This window comes from Microcebus murinus, chromosome 5 (genome assembly GCF_040939455.1).
Source record: "Microcebus murinus isolate Inina chromosome 5, M.murinus_Inina_mat1.0, whole genome shotgun sequence".
Taxonomy (NCBI): domain Eukaryota; kingdom Metazoa; phylum Chordata; class Mammalia; order Primates; family Cheirogaleidae; genus Microcebus; species Microcebus murinus.
This window is the reverse complement of record NC_134108.1, coordinates 109,771,332-109,785,589: the sequence shown is the minus strand read 5'-3', so window position 1 is coordinate 109,785,589 and position 14,258 is coordinate 109,771,332.

Sequence of the window (14,258 nt, the reverse complement as noted above, 5' to 3'; positions counted from 1 at the left end):
GGCCTAGTTCAGGGCAGTATGTAAAAGCGGCAGCCAGTGAACCCATCGGTGAGCAGGTAACGATGACCCACCCAGTGTACGGCCAGGCACTGGGCCAGTGATGCAAGCACGCCCACCCTGCAGGTGCGCTCGCTCTGCCTGAGAGGGAAAGAGGAACAGCCAGGAATCTATGCTGAATGCAGGAGATGGCACTTAGCACAGGCAGCAAGCTCTGAAGGACTCCCAGAAGAGAACATCCGTAAGGCCAGAGTCACGGGGAGGGCTGGCAAGAGGGGGGGACAGGCAGACTTTAGCCACAAGGTGGGAAGGCATGCAGCCTCAGAAACCTCCCAGCCTCTGCCATCCCTTCTCCCTTTCTGCCTCCCCCTTCCCTCGTTGTTGCATCCCTCTGTCCTCAGCACCTCCCACACCCACCTCCACCCTCCCCAGAGACTGAGGACACATTTCAGGCCAGCCGTGTTATTGGATTTTAAATGATGCAGTGGCTTTTTAATTCTTGCTTTAATTGCCTTTCCATGCAGGGCACTGAGAATGGTTGATCACCAGGCAACTGGGCCCAGCAGTGACGTTCCTTATCCGACATCCCTTCAAGCTGCAGTGGAAGGGACATGCTCTCAGGGTCTCAAGAATGGGGGTTTCTTAGGCCTAGAGCCACCCCCTTCCCAGCTGCCCGCCTGTAGGCACCTGGAGGCCTACAGGCTTGGTGACCGCTTGGCCCTGGGTGCGCTGTCCGTGGTGCTGATGTTCTTGGCCACCCCGGGGCACTCCTTCATGCAGCTTTGAAACTTGGAGGGCTGAATAATTTAAACAAATAGACTTGGACATATTTCCCTTTTCCCTGAGGGCAGCAAAATATCCCCTGCTAAGGCTCTGGAACGATTACTCCTTATTCAGGGGCACCCAGGAAAACAAGAGATTCAGGGAGATGGAAAGAGGAGTGTAGGCCGGCTTAGCCGTGGTCTTCCTGCTGGGGGCAGGGCCTGCTATTAGCTCTCAGGGGATGGTACCCTGAAAAGACAAGCCCAGCTCTCCTCCCCTCAGCCACTGGCCTTGTCAGGTCTATGTGGGGGTCCAGTTTGTCCCCTGATTGCTTTTCCTCAAAGCTCCTGATGACAGGCCCTGTGCTGTCCCAAGGAGCATGCAGCGGTTTTTCCTCAAAGACTCTCCCAACCCACCTAATGTGTGGAGGTGCTACGCAAAACCACATGGGCAGATGCTGCTCAGGGAGAAGAAAGCTCATTAGAGGCCACAGTCTAGGCACAACGTTAACCACGCAGAGTGGGCAGCAGGCCTTTCCTTCACTCTCCACCCCATAGCTGCCATCCCTGATGTCCTCCATGGCTCCTTCAGGTCTAGGTCCAGCTCAGGTACTGCAGACAGTGCCCACAGCCTCCCCTCTCCTCCCGGGGAGCCCGTCCTGCTGGCTGCCTGCCTGGGTTTCTGTTCTCTGTTCCTCCCTCACACCCCGTCTCACAGCCTGGCACTGAGTAGCTGCTCCCGCCAGGCCCCTCCTCACAGACCCCAGCCACCTCCCTCTCTGCCCTTTCCCTTTCCCTGTGTCCTTAGCCAGCTGTACCTCTCCTGTGTCCAGCAGATCCTAGGTCGCATGTCGCTGACCAGGGTGCTGAATGTCAGTACCCTGGGAGATAGGAAAGCAGTCCACCCCCTTGGAGCTAAGCTGGGGGGCTGCTTCCCCTCCAGGAGGTCCAGAAGGAGGGGCCAGTTGCGGGGAGCCAAGGAAGCCACCACCTCATGGCCCAACTCACTGAGGCCACCATCAGGGGACACTCTTTTGCATGACAGGTGGGGTGGGGGACTTAGTCATAATTTGGTGGTAAGAGTGGCCGAGGCGGCCGGGCACAGTGGCTCACACCTGTAATCCTAGCACTCTGGGAGGCCGAGGTGGGCAGATTGCTCAAGGTCAGGAGTTCGAAACCAGCCTGAGCAAGAGCGAGACCCCGTCTCTACTATAAATAGAAAGAAATTAATTGGCCAACTAATATATATATAGAAAAAATTAGCCGGGCATGGTGGTACATGCCTGTAGTCCCAGCTATTCGGGAGGCTGAGGCAGGAGGATCGCTTGAGCCCAGGAGTTTGAGGTTGCTGTGAGCTAGGCTGACGCCACGGCACTCACTCTAGCCTGGGCAACAACGTGAGAATCTGTCTCAAAAAAAAAAAAAAAAAAGAGTGGCTGAGGCAAGAGAGCTCCCCAGACCACACTGTTGCTAGAGGAAGTGAGACCATGAGAGCCCAGGGCTCAGGAGTATCAAGGGGGCCACAGGAAGGGCACTTAGGCCCCTAGCATGGGTGCAGACATCACGTCTCATCACCCCCCTCTGTCACCACCCTGCCACTGTCAGAGCGCATGTGACAGGCCCCGCCCGGCCTTCCTGCTTTCATCTCTGCATTTCAACTCGCTGATTTGACATTTCCTCAGAACGCAGGGTTGTTTTTTTTCCCTATTTGATTTCTTAGGGTTTGTCTCTTCATTGTTTTTCTTCTTAAAAGAATAAAGCCAAAGATAAGCACCTGTCTTCTATGCTCGCCACTGAAATTTTGCAGCTGTTGGTGGCAAAGGAGGTGGGGGAGGAGAGAGGGGGCGCGTTCGGGAGATGGGACACAGAGGGACAGGATGTCCACATCCACTGACAATGAGCCTGCATCTGGGAGAAGCCCGCCTCGCGATCTCAGACCTGGGGCTGGTGCAGCTGGCAGTAGGGGACGCTCCCACCAAAGCAGCAGCCAGAGCCCTAAGCTGCCCTGACAACACTCAGGGTCCACACATGTGCTGGCCGTGGAGGCTGGATTAGGGTCACCCACACAGCTGACTGGAGCATGGCCTGGCCCCTACGGGACATGGGTTAGCTCTCCCACCCCTTCAGCAGGAAAGAGGGAGGGAGCAAGAGAGGACTGTGGACAGCCAGGGTCATGGGCCTTGCTTCTTTACCAGGGGCAGCCCTGTCGGAGACTGTGCAGACAAGAGAGAGCTCGCTTGTGTTCCAGATGACACTTCTGCATGGCACGGAGTGAGCCCAGGGCTGGGGTAGGTGGACGAGCTGGGGGGAGGAGGAGAGAGACACAGTCACACAAGACCCTGAAGGCCACATGAGGACATTTATCATGCTTTGACTGTCAGCAGCCACCCATCCTCCCATCTGGGGGCAGAAAGAGGGAAGCCAGAGGGACAGGTGCATCTCTCTCTCTCACTCTCTCTCTCTCTCTGCTAGGATTTGGCACATGACTTGGCTTGGCCAACTGCTCACTCCTGCCCTGAACTTTGAGTTTCAAGTGGCCAATGACAGAAAGTTAGGCTCCCTCTCGGTGGTGACAGGGGGATGCCTTGGGCGTGTTGTGCCCAGGCTGATCCTGCCAAAAGATGCTTCTCACCTGCTTTTTAAATCAAGAGTGTCCTCAGTTTGAGGGTCCCAACATCGCTGGCAGAGCCCTTTTTTTCTTAAGATAGCCAGAAATAGGTGTCACTACACATGGATGAATGCATCCTGACTGGCCCTGGATAGGAGTTTGAATGGGATGCCACTGAGGGGTGTCAGGCAGGGGAGGACATGGTCCGAGTTGTGTTTTAGAAGATCGTTCTAACCAGGGACACCAGTTGGGAGGCTGTGGGCCAGGGGAGGGACATACTTGGAAACGGATTTGGTGATAAAAGAATCGAGGATGATGCTTGGGTTTCTGACTTGCCTATGGTTGTGATAGTGGTGGTAACACTGAGCTGGAGAGAACTGAGGAAGGAAGAGACACCTGTTGGGGGAGGTGAAGTCAACAGTTCCATGTTGAATACTTTAAGTGTGAGACGTTGTGTCCGCTCAAGCAGTAACACAGAACTTTTGGTGGGGAGTTCACTAAGGAAGTATAATATGCAGAATGGATTGCTGGGGTGCTGGAAGTGCTGAAACGGGATGAGCAGGTGACCCAGAGATCGCCAGTGGCAGGAACCTGCTCCCCCTGGGGATGGAGGAACAAGGGCCAGGGTCCCGGAGCTGGCTGCCCAGCGGGAGCCGGGGTGCAGTGAAGGGGCTGCCTGGGGGACCTCCCAGGCTGAACTGGAACTGTGGAGGGCAACCCGTGGAAGCCAGCAAAAGGCCAGATAAACAGGTTTCCAGAGAGATGACACAAACCAGAGAGAGGGGAAGAAACACCCTGGCTTCCCTCCTCTTCCCGCCCACGGGCCTCACCCACGGCTGCCATTGGTCCAGCCTGACAGGAAGCCAGCAGGTGAGGAGCCTGGGAAATGTAGTTTATGGGGGCAGCCCTCTGTGACCCGGAGCAGAGCGGAAAGAGCCGGCAGGCAGGCAAGGGGCCAGCACAGACGAAGGCCAGAATGTCTGTATTTTAACAAGCCCATGCAAAGGGAAAATCTCTAATGAGGGGATTCGGCATCAGGGACAGGGGGCCATGGGGTCATGAGGTCCTTCCTTGTTCCCCTGCAGGGTGTGACCTATTCCTTCTAGGCTGGCCTGCCCTGGAAGTCAGAACCGGCCTTGTCCATATTCTAACAAAGCCGCCCCACCCCTGCCACCTCCAGGCTCTGTCTCCAACATCCTTCTGCTGTTTTCGAAGGGAAATGGAAGCAGTGGACTTGTCAGAAACCTGCCTCCAGGATAAAGAGAAGGAGGAGAAATGTGATTAGGAGAGCTGTGAAATGGTGATGACAGCAGCTGCTTAACATAGAAAAGGGATCCTAATTATTGCTTGGACAGGCAGGGCAGGGAAAAGTCAATCAGACCTCGTGGAGGGCAGACGCGTGTGTCAGGGCTGGCTGCCCCCACCAAGAACCCCATCCCTTCTCAAGGTGGAGGGGCTGACAGAGACACGGGGAGCTGGGCCAAGCAGCCGCTTAGCCAGGGAGGAACTGGCAGGGCAGAGGCTAGAGAGCAGGGGCTTTGGGGGAGCCTTGGGCAACCCACCTGGCCTTGCAGGGCCTCAGTTTACTCATCTGTAGTAACTCAGATGCCTCCCACTTCTCCAGTCTATGGGGACTGTGCTTCCTCCAAAACGACGGTACTCAGAGCCCCTCTCCTACCTGCGGTCTGTAAGGAGCCCAGTCTCTCCCAGGCTCCCCTGCAAAGTAGTTCTTGGGATCCCCAAGGAATTCTTGCACATCTCCCCAAATCCGTGGTGGCGGCTATGCCAGCATCGTGCTCTGGCTGACGCTGTTCCTGGGCTCTGCCCACCACCTCATCACCGTGGGCATTTTCAGGCCAATTCCTTTCTCCTCAAACCCCTTCCCTCCAAGCTGGAACACACGCCTAATTCCCTTAATTTGCAAAGTCTGGCTAAGATAGGGCTCTGGGGTTTAAGCAAGCTTTACTTAGGACTTAGCCAGTATAAAGAAAAACTGGGTAGCAGGAGCCCTGACCCTGGGGTCTGAGGGCCCTGTGCCTCCACGAGCACCTCCCAACTCCTCTCCTGCAGGGCGGCTCTCACCTTAGGTTGGACCTGATGCCAAGGGGCCACTTGTACCTTTCATGAGAGTGCCTTGGCCATAGCCCTGTGACCCGCAGCCCAGGCCCTGCCCTCTGCTGGGCTGAGAGGCCACATGGCCTCCGGAAGCATGAGCTTCTCACCAGACCCACCCGCTCCAGTCTAGAAGAGGAGTTTGGCTATGCTTTTGCACAAAAAAAATCTGTTAAATTATTTTTCCCAGAACAAAAGAGCTGTCTTTCCACAACATGAATCATAGAATTGCTGATAGCTTTGACACAGAAGTTCCCATTTCTGGTCAATGAAGTTGCAAAAATATTGGGGCTTGGCTTGGTTGGAGCCCCTTTTCCTGTGAATAGTGGTGTCATAAGGTTTGCCTCCCTGGGGCACTATAAGAATTGAATAGACAATGGATGTGAAGAGCCTGGTGTCTACAGTAGGTGCTCAATAAATGCTGAGGCATTTTCCGCGTCTTCGGTTACTTTGACTGTAACCTAAGGAGTTGGCTGGTGGTGGGGGGTGGCCATCCTGGGGACTTTAGAGGCACTTCCTAACACTCAGAGCACTGGACACAGGGAGGAAGGAGGGTTTTTAGGGTGACAACAAAGGGCTTGGGAGGGGACCAGACCAAGCACTGTGGACATGGGCTCCTGGAGGTCGGCTCTTTGGGCCATTGAAATGTGTCGAAAGCTGGGTCCAGGCCCAGGCTGCCCCCTCCTTGCCATGCTGTGCACCCTTTGGACAAGGCACAACCTCTGTGTGCCACACTGTCAACAGCTCACAGCCGGCATGTTAGTCCCACCCAATCCCTTACCTCCTGGGTTGGCCTGAGAATTTAATGAGCAAATGTGAAAATTTTAGTCCAATTTAAGTGTCATCTCCACTAAGGATGGGCCTAAGTGTCTGATTCAGGTCTGTGTTGTCAATACCTGGGCGTGAGGAAGGCCGGGCTTTGTGGGGTTGTGGGGCCATCTGGGTGCAGAGGGTTTGGAGAAGCTGCCTGCAGCCACACCTGCACTTGTGCCTGCTGCCCTCACCTTTATGGAATGACTCCTAGGCACTGGCACACAGTGGTGCTCATTAAGAGCTTGTGAAGTAAATGGATTTGTGGGGGAGAAGCCTGGGTTTAAAAAGCAAGAAAAGAACCAAAGAGGTGGAGAGAATCAGCGAGGCTGTGAGGGAGGAGGAGTATCTCAGTGCAGGAGGACGGTCCCCGCCTGCCGGGCTATAAGCAGTTACTGAGAGCTTACAGTGGAAGGTACGGCTATGTGGGCGGAAGGCAAATGACCCATGGCCTCAGGGAAGGGTGGGTTAGGCAGCATCCAGAGGACAGAGTGGACAAAAATCTGGGGTCCTTCAATGGTAGGTGGGCTCCAGGGGCCTCCCTGGAGGAAGTGGCATTTAGGTGCAGAGTGGAGAGTAGGGCGCACAGAGACAGTTTCTCACAAGACCTGGAGGAGCTGAAGAGAGGTCAGGTGGGTGAGGCTCCAGCAGAGTGGCCAGGGGTGCAGGCTCTGCTCTGGACAGGTGGGGTGGGGAGCCGAATGCGCCACCCCAATGTTTGGACCTGACTCCCTCTTGTGTGTCTGCCCCTGCCGGGGTGTGGTGCCCACTGCTTTTCACCACCCTCTGAGCTTTCAGGCCTTGGGTCTACACCTGTGTTCTAGCATAAGCATGCAGCTCATTTGAACTGAACATGTTTGGTGGAATAGCCACTGTGGAGCCCACAGGTGCTGGTCCTTACCTGCTTCTCCCGGGGTTTGGGAGGGAAGAGGATTTTGACCCGGTTTCTGGCCTCATATTTTTCCTGCCTGCTGTGCAGGGGGCGGAGATTGGGTGGGGAATAAGAGGCAGGCACAGTCACAGTCAAATGAGGGGAAGACACAGCCCAGCGGCTCCCGCCTTTCCCAGTGTAAGGATGCATGATTGACATGAACACTCTCAACAGCTTTGGACACCGACTCACGTGACAGAATTGCCATTAAGCAATTTTTTTGAAGTGTGATAATGGTATTTTGACTCTGTTTAAAATAGAGAGCCCTTATCTTTTAGAGATCTATAGTAAAATCTTGTCGTATGAAGTGACACGTGAGCTGGGGCTGGCCTCAAGCTAACAGAGGACGGGTGTGGCCAGGGTACGGGTACGGCAAGATTGGCCTAAGCTGGTGACTGTGATGCTGGGTGACGGCATCTGGGCTGCCTTAGACTAGTCTCTGCACTTTTGTCTGTTTTGGAAATTCTCCATAACAAAAATGTTAAAAAGAAAATTAATAAAAGAATAAAACCCAGCATCGCTTTGTTTGAAAACAAAAACTTTCAACTGCTCTTTTAGTATCTGTCACTGTGTAGGAAATTCAGTGACGAAGATCCACTATAGACTCAGGAACGTTCTGGATGAATTTGCATTTTGTTAATCACAATAGCATCTTCAGACATTTGAAAAATGGCAGGGCAAGTGTGGGGGACAATATGTTCAGTGTGCTGCCTGTGCTCAGTTGGCGAGCAGCGCAGGGAATCTCTGGCAGTGCTAGAGTCGTCGGGGGCCGGCTGAGGACAGCACTTGGAGAATGGGCAGTGGTGGCCCAAGGCTCCTTGGGTGGGGGATGGGTTCCTAGGGTTCTCAGGGCTGGCAGGGGCAGTGGACCGCACATCCCTGCTGAGGACCTGCTGCACCTGGTCACTGTGCATGTGGTGGGAAATGGCTTCATTTGCACCTCGTGACCCAATTCCACTTGCTGCCTCCCATTAGGCAGGTGACAAGCACTCTTCAGGCCAAAGGAAGAGCCAGGGATGCGGAGGATTGTGGCCCTACCAGGTCCCTGCCCTTGCCAGGGTGGGGCTCTGGGCACTCCTGGGGTTGAAATTTGGGGTCAGCCCAGTTTTCCCCCTGCTCACCCCCACCCCTCCCTGGGCAGGTGCTGATGCTTTCTCAGCTTCTTGGCCTCACGTTTCCTGTCTGGCTTCTCCTGTCACTGCAATCCCAGGGGGTTCAAGCAGGCCACGTGGGAACGGGGGGCGGTGGGTAGGGGAGATGCTCCTCACCCACCCACCTCTTTTGTGTTCTCATTGGCCTCCTTTCAGGGAAGTCACTGCAATACCCCGATTACTTCCCCAGGGGCCTTTAAAAAGAGGACACAGGAGGAGCAGAATGCTTAACTCAAAGCAGTAACAGCTCTGGAGGAGGAGGGAGGGGAGGAGGCAGAGGAGGAGGGGAGGAGAGCAGCCAAGGGAGGGAGGAAGAAAACAGGACAGAAAGAAAAGAGAAGGATGGAATGTGTGCTGGGGGGAGAACACAGTTCGACACAGATGGAGGCAGGAAATGGAGGAGCTGGGGTTTCCTGCTGCCACCCAGGCCTGGAGCTGTCACAGGAGCAGGGTTAGTACTGGTTTGGGGGCCTCGAGTCATAGGGGCATCCCCACCCCCTTCTGCTGTGGCACCCTTCTATCCATCTGTGTCCCCGTGGATTGATCTGCGGGTCTGGCACCGGGTGCCTGTCACTGCTGTCTCTTCCACTGGGAGCCCTGCCACTGGGGAGTGTTCTACGGGCACCTGCCCTGGCACAGCAGAGCCTCTTTTCTCCCTGCTCCCACCTTCCCCGTGTGGCCTGGCAGCTCCTGGCTGATGCTCCCAGGGAGGGTTTAGAGCAGCCTCCGGGCCAGATGGGTGGTAGCTAGAAGGGGGCAGGAGGCATCAGTCTGAGGCTCTGAAGCCACAGCACTGCTAATCTCCTGACCACGCCACCAGGCCCAGCCTCCCCTCCCTGGCCGGAGCCTAAGGAATTTCTGGGCAGGTGCACGCCAGGTCCCAGGCTCCGCTGGGGCGTCTGCATGGGGCTCTGAGTCAGCATTTCTGGGCGAGTCCTCCACGTCCCATATAGGCTGGGAGATTTTGCCACAGGGAGTTCCGCCCAGCCTCCTCCCCAGGAGAAAGAGGCCTGGACGTGGGGCTCTGCACGGCCACTAACGGGCTGTGTGACCTGAGGCAAGTTGCTGTGGTTCGAATGTGTCCCCCAAAGTTCATGTGTTGGAAATGTAATTTGCAATCCAAAAGTGGGAGGGGGGCATGGGGGCTCTGCCTCACAAACGGATTATTGCCGTCATGGCCGAGTGGGGTAGTTATCTTGGGAGTGAGCTTCTCGTAGAGGTGAGCTCAGCCCCTCTGCTCTTGCTGTCTCACGCTCCCTTGCCCTTCCTCCCTCCGCCATGGGGCCGGGAAGCCCGCAGGCCCTCGCCCAAGGGCCCTCACCCAAGGGATCAAGGTGCTGGATCAAGAGTCCAGCACCTTGATCCTGGACTTCCCAGCCTCCAGAACTGTGAGCCAAAGAAACTTCCCCTGTTTATAAACCACCCAGTCCGTGGTACTCTGTTGCAGCAACACAAACGGCTGACACCACTCTTGCTGTGCCCGTGTCCGCAAGGCTGAGCGGGCACACTCCCGACCACAGCCACTCTCCGGCACCCAGGCCAGAGTGGTGCAGGGAGGGGAGCAGGACCTCCCACCCGGAGGGGCAGGCTGCAGGGGTCCTCTCCGCAGAGCACTGGAGAGACAGAGCCAGGCTTGAACAGCCCACCTGGCCTGTGCTCCTGCCAGGCTTCTGCTCTGCCCTCCGCCAGCCGAACCTAGCTCTCCCCTCTAGGAGGTCCCCAGGACTGCACCTGCCCTTCAACCCTCCTTTTCTATGACCACCGGGCTGTGTGCCCAGTCCTGTGTGGGGACAAGGACGGTGGGGGCATCAGGGCTGAGTCCTTAACTACACATACTTTTCTTTTCTTTTGGCATATTATGGGGATACAAATTTTAAGGTTTCAAAAAATGCCCTTTACCTCTTCTCCTCACAAGTCTGAGTTTCCAGCGTGACCATCCCCCAGATGGTGCACATCTCACTCATTATGTATGTATATACTCGCCCCCCTCCCCCCTGCCCAGTACCCTATTACTGTAGTACTGTGTCCACTTAGGTGCTGCTCTAACTACACATACTTTGCAGGGAGTTCTGTAGAGCGGGTCTCCCACAGAATCTCAGCACTCCCATGTGCGATTGGATCACATGCCTGGACATGGACCAATCAGCTGTGGCCAGGGAACTAGGGATCTGGGACCACGTGATCTCCAGCCCAGTGCTACAGCAGCCTGTGGCCAGGCGGGGACCCTAGGGCCCGGCTGCCTCTCTCCTGGCCAGGCTTCAACAACGCCCAGCCTCTGTGCTGCTGCCCCACTGTCCCCAGTCCCGGCCCCATGGCCCCTCTCTGGGACATCTGCACCTGCCTCCTCCCTGGTCTCCCTCCCTCCCCACCTCGTCCCGTGCCATCCCCCCTCAGTCACCAGGCCACCCTCCGGACGCGGGTCTGACGGCTCCTCTTTCTGCTTCAGGTCTTTGAGGGCTTTGTACGAAGTCACAGCCGCTTAGGGACTTGCACCACCTACCCGCCTCCTGCTTTTCCTGGCCTGCCTCCAGTGCCTGTGCCCGGCGCCCCAGGCTTGTGGGCCAGGTCCCCACAAACGCGGTGCAGCTTTCTCCAGGTTCTGCCCCCGCTGATCCCCTTGACTAGGGTCCTTCTAGGCAGAGTGAAACTGCCGCCTTCCCTCTGGCTGTCTTTCCTGACTCTTCGGGTGGAATTAATTGCCACCGTGTTCCCGTTGCACCTACAGACACCTCTAGTGTGCTCCCTCCTCCTTTCTAGTAATGCTATTTTATCTGTCTAGCTCCCCATGTGGCTCTTATGTGTCCTGACAATGGGGACTGTGTCTTCTTATTCATTTAAAACTTTGCCCTGCACACAGTAGACACATAATAAATGCTTGTTAGGTTGAATAGATAATTGCCATTCACACCATGCACGAATTGCTCGTTTTCTTTTAAAACTTTAAAAATTATTACAAAAATAATCCCTACAGTTTTTAAAAGTTCATAACCATACCTGGGTGGATAAATGAAAAGTGAACGTCCCTCACGCGTGCCCTACTCAAACTCCGCAGCGTGAACCTGTGAACAGCGGGGTGTTTTCTCCAGGCTGATGGTTCTCAAAGCGGGTCCCGCCACCCCTCAGCGTGAGCGTGTGCTAGAGGCGCAGGTTCTGAGCTCGCTCCAGACCTGCTGCATCTGATGCTCCCGGGCGGGAGGCTGTGCTCTGGGAGCCCCCAGGAGAAGACCAGGCGGTCTGGATTCCCACCGGAGAACCAGCTCCATTAGTGCCCAAGCTCATGGACCTGGGGCCGTCCCCAGAGCCCCCAGCCCAGCCGGGAGGGGAGGTGTGGCAGGTGCCGCCTGCACCGCAGACTCTCGAATTGTGTTTTGGAGCAAAACTCCAGCGTTAGCTCATTTCCTGGCCTTTTGCCTCATGTGGTCTCGGTGGTGGCAGAGAGCCAGCATGGGCTGTGGCCAGTACCCTCGCCCGGGGTTAGGGAGTGGGACTCTGGCTGGGCCACTAACCTGGTGAGTGACATCAGGCAAGTCACTGTACTCTCAAAAAGGTGCTGTTCTCTGGGTATTCTCCAATGTGTCCAGGAAAAATACATGAACAAAAGAATGTCTGTTCTGTGAGCTCTCTGAGGGCTTGTGCTCTGGATAAGGAGAATTATATAAGGAGATGCTACCAGTTTTCAGATTTTCAGGGGAAAGGGTTGAGGCCCCCGAATGGGATGAGACCTTGCTTCGCCCTGTGCTTTCCCTCCCATCAGCCGCTGCACGTTTGTGGGTCAAGGCAAGGAGCAACTCTGCCACATAAATTCCCTCTTTGTAAAGAACTGGGTGTAGCAAAAATTTATTAAGCACCTACTGTGTGCCGGGCACTGTTTCAGACACTGGTGATAGGACAGTGAAGAAAACAGGCAAACATAGCCACCCCGGGCCACCTAGGGCTTTACAACCTAGTGGGAGAAACAGACAATAAACAAAAAAAGAACTAAACTATACAGTGTCAGAGGGGACAAGGGCCACAGAGAGTGATCAAGCAGTGGCACTCGGCACACCTGGTTGTCAGGCCCCTCCTGTGAAACGGGAAGACGCATTTTCAAATGTTCTTCCTGGAGCGAGGGTGAGGGCTGCCCTGTCCTTAGGTGTGCTTAGAGAGACCAGCCCAGCCAGGGCGCAGTGTGATTCTTCCACGTCAGGATTCTGGTTCTGGCTGGCTTCCGGCAGTCAGGGAAGGTGGGAGACAGTAGGTTGGAAGGCTCGGAGTGGGCTTCCAAGAGGAGGTGGAATCTGTGCTGGGCCTGGAAGTGTGAGCAAGCTGCAGGGCAGGGAGAGCGCACTCCAGGCCAAGGTACGGCGTGAGCCGAGACGCCAAGACGCAGCCCAGCCAGGGCTGCTTCCCCTTGGAGGAGGAGGAGGGTATGGGCTGCCCTGGCCTCCAGCCTGAGCTTGGTAGGCAGTGCCCAGTCAGTCTATTAATTCCACCCTGCATGTACGACACTGCACCTTGTCCACTGTGGCAGCTTTTAAAGGCCCACGATGCCAACCTCTACCCTTGCCAGCATGTTGACATTGTTCCTCTGTTTCCTCCAAGCACACCCATCCCCTCCCAGCCTTACTCAACAAAGAACTGTTTTGGGCAAAAATCAGAAGAGAACATCTTTATTTTAGGAGGGGTGGTGGTGAGCTACAGGAAGGCACAGATGTCCATTTCTCTTTACTTCAAGAAGGCCCCAAAACTGTCATTCCACAAGCCCAGGGACAACTGTGGTCCCTACGAGCCTCTGACTGGCTGAAGGATGCCAATACGAATGAGCAGGTGCGGTGGTCCAGAAAGGGGTTGAGACTACTGCTATGCCTCAGTTTCCCTACGTGGGGCTGTGTTGCAGAGCTGAGGTGGGATGGTCCTGGATCTTGTATCAGAAGGGCCAGCACGATGCCCAGCGCCGGGTGTCTCACGTCTGCCCTGCAGCTCCCGGCAGGGTCACAGGTGCGTCTAGGCCGCAGGGCCCTGGGGCGAAGTCGGCCTGGGGAGTGAGGCTCGTGGGTGCCGAGCCTGATGGAGGCGGCCAGGCCGTTACGTAACCATCCTGATGGGCTTCACGCTCCCAGTGGAGACATTTTTGCTGCAATTGCCTAAAAAAGCAGTAGTGGCACCTCCCCCAGTCATTTTTCTACTGTTCCCCGTAAATGAAAAGGCAGGATGTGTCCCAGAGGGTTGCAGCTAGAATCTCATTTCTCCCTAGTACCTTAGAGCTTGGGACGGGATAAGAGGGCTGCAGCTCCCTTGGGCCCACCTCCCCCGGCCACCTCCTGGCCCCCCAAGCTCCCAGGCCTGTCCGCACACTCTTTCTCAGTGCCGCCTCCGGCTATGACTCCTGCTAAGCCCCTTGTCATCAGGGTTCCTTGCTGCCTTCCTCCTCTGCCTTCTCCTTCCTCCCTTCTTTTTCTCTCTTACCTCTTCCCCTCCCCCCTTTTGCAATCCCCCTTCTGTATAATACTCCTTCCCATCTCTCCTCTCCCCTCATGCTCAACCCTTCCTTCTCTCTCCCACTCCCCAGGTGCTTGTCCATTTTGCAGATGGGCAAACAGAGGCACAGAGGGATGGAGGCACTTGCCAGAGGTCGCACAGCTCATCCACCTGGGTGCTCTGGCTCCAGAGCCTGGCTGTGCTCCTAATGGTGACATTGTAGGTGCTCAGTGTGCTATGGCTGCTGTCCTGTCATCTGTGACATATGGGGCTAGACAGTGGTCCCTTCGGCCAGGTGTCAGTGTTGCAGTCCCCTAGGGTGTCCGCCTGGGAAACCACAGATCTGGCTAAACCAGACTTTTTCTTTTTCTCTCTCTCTCTCTTTCTTTCTTTTTTTTTAAGAGAAGGGGTCTCACTGTGTCACCCAGGCT